We start from the raw sequence: 6577 nt of genomic DNA on the forward strand, positions 1-6577 counted from the left end.
GCCCTGGCGCATGAATCTGTGCAGCAGCAACCACCTCTGACCACCAGGGGGCAAGAAAACTACAGTTTTTCGGTATGCGTCACGCAAGGTCATGTAAAAATCCAGCATATATCTGGTGATATCTCGGGTGCTATTAGAGATAGCGCAATAATCCAAAGTGAATTATCTGCCGGAGGCCCTGGCGCATGAATCTGTGCAGCAGAATCGACCTCGGACCACCAGGGGCCGAGAAAAGCACAGTATCATGGGGCCGGACACTCAGGCCTAGGGAAAATCTAATATATATCTGATGATATCTGGGGTGCTATTACAGACCGCGCAATAAATCAAAGTGCATTGTCTGTAGGAGGCCCTGGCGCATGAGTCTGTGCAGCGGGAACGACCTCGGACCACCAGGGGCCGAGAAAACCACCGACACATGGTGCCGGACACCCAAGGTCATGTAAAAATCCAGGATGTATCTGATGATATCTCGGGTGCTATTAGAGATAGCGCGATATATCAAAGTGCATCATCTGTAGGAGGCCCTGGCGCATGAATCTGTGCAGCTGGATCGACCTCGGACCACCAGGGTCTGCGAAAACCACCGACACATGGGGCCGGACACTCAGGGTCAGGGAAAAATCCATTATATATCTGGTGATATCTCGGGAGCTATTAGAGATAGCGCAATATATCAAAGTGAATTATCTGCAGGAGGCCCTGGCGCATGAATCTGTACAGCGGGAACGACCTCGGACCACCAGGGGCCGAGAAAATAACAGATATTCGGAATCCGTCACCCAAGGTCATGTAAAAATACAGCATATATCTTTTGATATCTCGGGTGCTATTACAGATAGCGCAATAAATCAATGTGCATTGTCTGTAGGAGGCCCTGGCGCATGAATCTGTGCAGCGGCAACGACCTCGGACCACTAGGGGCCGAGAAAACCACCGTCTCATGGGGCCGGACACTCAGGGTCGGTTGGAAAATTCAATATATATCTGGTGATATCTCGGGTGCTCTTACAGATAGCGCACTAAACCAAAGTGAATTTTCTGCAGGAGGCCCTGGCGCATGAATCTGTGCAGCGGGAACGACCTCGGACCACCAGGGGCCGAGAAAACCACCGACACATGGCGCAGGACACCCAAGGTCATGTAAAAACCCAGGATGTAGGTGATGATATCTCGGGTGCTATTAGAGATAGCGCAATAAATCAAAGTGCTTTGTCTGCAAGAAGCCCTGGCGCATGATTCTGTGCAGCGGGAACGACCTCGGACCACCAGGGGCCGAGAAAATCACCGTCTTGTGGGGCAGGACTGTCAGGGTCAGGGAAAAATCCAACATATATCTGGTGATATCTCGGGTTCTATTAGAGATAGCGCAATAAACCAAAGTGAATTGGCTGCAGGAGGCCCTGGCGCATGAATCTGTGCAGCGGCAACGACCTCGGACCACTAGGGGCCGTGAAAATCACCGTCTCATGGGGCCGGACACTCAGGGTCGGTGAAAAATCCAATATACATCTGGCGATATTTCGGGTGCTATTAGAGATAGCGCAATAAACCAAAGTGAATTATTTGCAGGGAGCACTGACGCATGAGTCTTTCAGCGGGAACGACCTCGGACCACCAGGGGCCGAGAAAATCAACGTCTCATGGGGCCGGACTGTCAGGGTCAGGGAAAAATCCAATATATATCTGGTGATATCTCGGGTGCTATTAGAGATAGCGCGATAAATCGAAGTGCATTGTCTGCGGGAGGCCCTGTCGCATGTATCTGTGCAGCAGGAACGACCTCGGACCACCAGGGGCCGAGAAAATAACAGATATTCGGAATCCGTCACCCAAGGTCATGTAAAAATACAGCATATATCTTTTGATATCTCGGGTGCTATTACAGATAGCACAATAAATCAAAGTGCATTGTCTGTAGGAGGCCCTGGCGCATGAATCTGTGCAGCGGCAACGACCTCGGACCACCAGGGTCCGCGAAAACCACCGACACATGGGGCCGGACACTCAGGGTCAGGGAAAAATCCATTATATATCTGGTGATATCTCGGGAGCTATTAGAGATAGCGCAATATATCAAAGTGAATTATCTGCAGGAGGCCCTGGCGCATGAATCTGTACAGCGGGAACGACCTCGGACCACCAGGGGCCGAGAAAATAACAGATATTCGGAATCCGTCACCCAAGGTCATGTAAAAATACAGCATATATCTTTTGATATCTCGGGTGCTATTACAGATAGCGCAATAAATCAATGTGCATTGTCTGTAGGAGGCCCTGGCGCATGAATCTGTGCAGCGGCAACGACCTCGGACCACAAGGGGCCGAGAAAACCACCGTCTCATGGGGCCGGACACTCAGGGTCGGTTGGAAAATTCAATATATATCTGGTGATATCTCGGGTGCTCTTACAGATAGCGCACTAAACCAAAGTGAATTATCTGCAGCAGGCCCTGGCGCATGAATCTGTGCAGCGGGAACGACCTCGGACCACCAGGGGCCGAGAAAACCACCGACACATGGCGCCGGACACCCAAGGTCATGTAAAAACCCAGGATGTAGGTGATGATATCTCGGGTGCTATTAGAGATAGCGCAATAAATCAAAGTGCATTGTCTGCAAGAAGCCCCGGCGCATGATTCTGTGCAGCGGGAACGACCTCGGACCACCAGGGGCCGAGAAAATCACCGTCTTGTGGGGCAGGACTGTCAGGGTCAGGGAAAAATCCAACATATATCTGGTGATATCTCGGGTTCTATTAGAGATAGCGCAATAAACCAAAGTGAATTGGCTGCAGGAGGCCCTGGCGCATGAATCTGTGCAGCGGCAACGACCTCGGACCACTAGGGGCCGTGAAAATCACCGTCTCATGGGGCCGGACACTCAGGGTCGGTGAAAAATCCAATATACATCTGGCGATATTTCGGGTGCTATTAGAGATAGCGCAATAAACCAAAGTGAATTATTTGCAGGGAGCACTGACGCATGAGTCTTTCAGCGGGAACGACCTCGGACCACCAGGGGCCGAGAAAATCAACGTCTCATGGGGCCGGACTGTCAGGGTCAGGGAAAAATCCAATATATATCTGGTGATATCTCGGGTGCTATTAGAGATAGCGCGATAAATCGAAGTGCATTGTCTGCGGGAGGCCCTGTCGCATGTATCTGTGCAGCAGGAACGACCTCGGACCACCAGGGGCCGAGAAAATAACAGATATTCGCAATCCGTCACCCAAGGTCATGTAAAAATACAGCATATATCTTTTGATATCTCGGGAGCTATTACAGATAGCACAATAAATCAAAGTGCATTGTCTGTAGGAGGCCCTGGCGCATGAATCTGTGCAGCGGCAACGACCTCGGACCACTAGGGGCCGAGAAAACCACCGTCTCATGGGGCCGGACACTCAGGGTCGGTTGAAAAATTCAATATATATCTGGTGATATCTCGGGTGCTCTTACCGATAGCACACTAAACCAAAGTGAATTATCTGCAGGAGGCCCTGGCGCATGAATCTGTGCCGCGGGAACGACCTCGGACCACCAGGGGCCGAGAAAACCACCGTCTCATGGGGCCGGACACTCAGGGTCAGAGGAAAATCCAATATATATCTGGTGATATCTCGGGTGCTATTAGAGGTAGCGCATTGAACCAAAGTATATTGTCTGCAGGAGGCCCTGGCGCTTGCATCCGTGCAGCAGCAACGACCTCGGACCACCAGGGGCCGAGAAAACCACAGTCTCATGGGGCCGGACACTCAGGTTCAGGGAAAAATCCAATATATATCTGGTGATATCTCGGGTGCTATTAGAGATAGCGCAATAAACCAAACTGCATTGTCTGTAGGAGGCCCTGGCGCATGAATCTGTGCAGCGGGAACGACCTCGGACCACCAGGGGCCGAGAAAACCACCGTCTCATGGGGCCGGACCCTCAGGGTCAGGGGAAAATCCAATATATATCTGGTGATATCTCGGGTGCTATTAGAGATGGCGCAATAAACCAAAGTGAATTATCTGCAGGAGGCCCTGGCGCATGAATCTGTGAAGCGGGAACGACCTCGGACCTCCAGGGGCCGAGAAAACCACCGTCTCATGGGGCCGGACACTCAGGGTCAGGGAAAAATCCAATATATATCTGGTGATATCTCGGCTGCTATTACGGATAGCGCAATGAACCAAAGTGTATTGTCTGTAGGAGGCCCTGGCGCATGCATCCGTGCAGCAGCAACGACCTCGGACCACCAGGGGGCAAGAAAACTACAGATTTTCGGTATGCGTCACGCAAGGTCATGTAAAAATCCAGCATATATCTGGTGATATCTCGGGTGCTATTAGAGATAGCGCAATAAACCAAACTGCATTGTCTGTAGGAGGCCCTGGCGCATGAATCTGTGCAGCGGGAACGACCTCGGACCTCCAGGGGCCGAGAAAACCACCGTCTCATGGGGCCGGACACTCAGGGTCAGGGAAAAATCCAATATATATCTGGTGATATCTCGGCTGCTATTACGGATAGTGCACTAAACCAAAGTAAATTATCTGCAGGGGGCCCTGGCGCATGAATCTGTGCAGCGGGAACAACCTCGGACCATCAGGGGCCGAGAAAACCACCGACACATGGTGCCGGACACCCAAGGCCATGTAAAAATCTAGGATGTATCTGATGATATCTCGGGTGCTATTAGAGATAGCGCGATATATCAAAGTGCATCATCTGTAGGAGGCCCTGGCGCATGAATCTCTGCAGCGGGATCGACCTCGGACCACCAGGGACCGAGAAAACCACCGTCTCATGGGGCAGGACTGTCAGGTTCAGGGAAAAATCCAACATATATCTGGTGATATCTCGGGTGCTATTAGAGATAGCGCAATAAACCAAAGTGAATTGTCTGCAGGAGGCCCTGGCACATGAAACTGTGCAGTGGGATCGACCTCGGACCACCGGGGGCCGAGAAAACCACAGTCTCATGGGGCCGGTCCCTCAGGGTCAGGGGAAAATCCAATATATATCTGGTGATATCTCGGGTGAAATTAGAGATAGCGCAATAAACCAAAGTGAATTATCTGCAGGAGGCCCTGGCGCATGAATATGTGCAGCGGGAACGACCTCGGACCACCAGGGGCCGAGAAAACCACAGTCTCATGGGGCCGGACACTCAGGTTCAGGGAAAAATCCAATATATATCTGGTGATATCTCGGGTGCTATTAGAGATAGCGCAATAAACCAAACTGCATTGTCTGTAGGAGGCCCTGCCGCATGAATCTGTGCAGCGGGAACGACCTCGGACCACCAGGGGCCGAGAAAACCACCGTCTCATGGGGCCGGACACTCAGGGTCAGAGGAAAATCCAATATATATCTGGTGATATCTCGGGTGCTATTAGAGATAGCGCAATAATCCAAAGTGAATTATCTGCAGGAGGCCCTGGCGCATGAATCTCTGCAGCGGGATCGACCTCGGACCACCAGGGGCCGAGAAAACCACCGACACATGGGGCCGGACACTCAGGGTCAGGGAAAAATCCAACATATATCTGGTGATATCTCGGCTGCTATTACAGATAGCGCAACAAACCAAAGTGAATTATCTGCAGGGGACCCTGGCGCATGAATCTGTTCAGTGGGAACGACCTCGGACAACCAGGGGCCGAGAAAACCACAGTCTCATGGGGCCGGACACTCAGAGTCAGGGGAAAATCCAATACGTATCTGGTGATATCTCGGGTGCTATTAGAGATAGCGCAATAATCCAAAGTGAATTATATGCAGGAGGCAATGGCGCATGAATCTGTGCAGCGAGAACGACCTCGGACCACCAGCGGCCGAGAAAACCACCGCCTCATGGGGCCTGACTGCCAGGGTCAGGGAAAAATCCAATATATAACGGGTGATATCTCGGGTGCCATTACAGGTAGCGCATTAAATCAAAGTGCATTGTCTGTAGGAGGCCCTGGCGCATGAATCTGTGCAGCGGGAACGACCTCGGACCACCAGGGGCCGAGAAAACTAGTCTCATGGGGCCGGACACTCAGGGTCAGGGAAAAATCCAATATATATCTGGTGATAACTCGGGTGCTATTAGAGATAGCGCAATAAACCAAATTGAATTATCTGCAGGAGGCCCTGGCGCATGAATCTGTGCAGCGGGAACGACCTCGGACCACCAGGGGCCGAGAAAACTAGTCTCATGGGGCCGGACACTCAGGGTCATGGAAAAATCCAATATATATCTGGCGATATCTCGGGTGCTATTAGAGATAGCGCAATAAACCAATGTGCATTGTCTGCAGGAGGCCCGGGCGCATGAATCTGTGCAGCGGAAACGACCTAGGACCACCAGGGGCCGAGAAAACCACCGTCTCATGGGGTCGGACACTCAGGGTCAGGGAAAAATCCAATATATATCTGGTGATATCTCGGGTGCTATAAGAGATAGCGCAATAAACCAAAGTGAATTATCTGCAGGAGGCCCTGGCGCATGAATCTGTGAAGCGGGAACGACCTCGGACCACCAGGGGCCGAGAAAACTAGTCTCATGGGGCCGGACACTCAGGGTCAGGGAAAAATCCAATAT

The sequence above is a fragment of the Nomia melanderi genome, unplaced genomic scaffold (assembly GCF_051020985.1).
Source record: "Nomia melanderi isolate GNS246 unplaced genomic scaffold, iyNomMela1 scaffold0112, whole genome shotgun sequence".
Taxonomy (NCBI): domain Eukaryota; kingdom Metazoa; phylum Arthropoda; class Insecta; order Hymenoptera; family Halictidae; genus Nomia; species Nomia melanderi.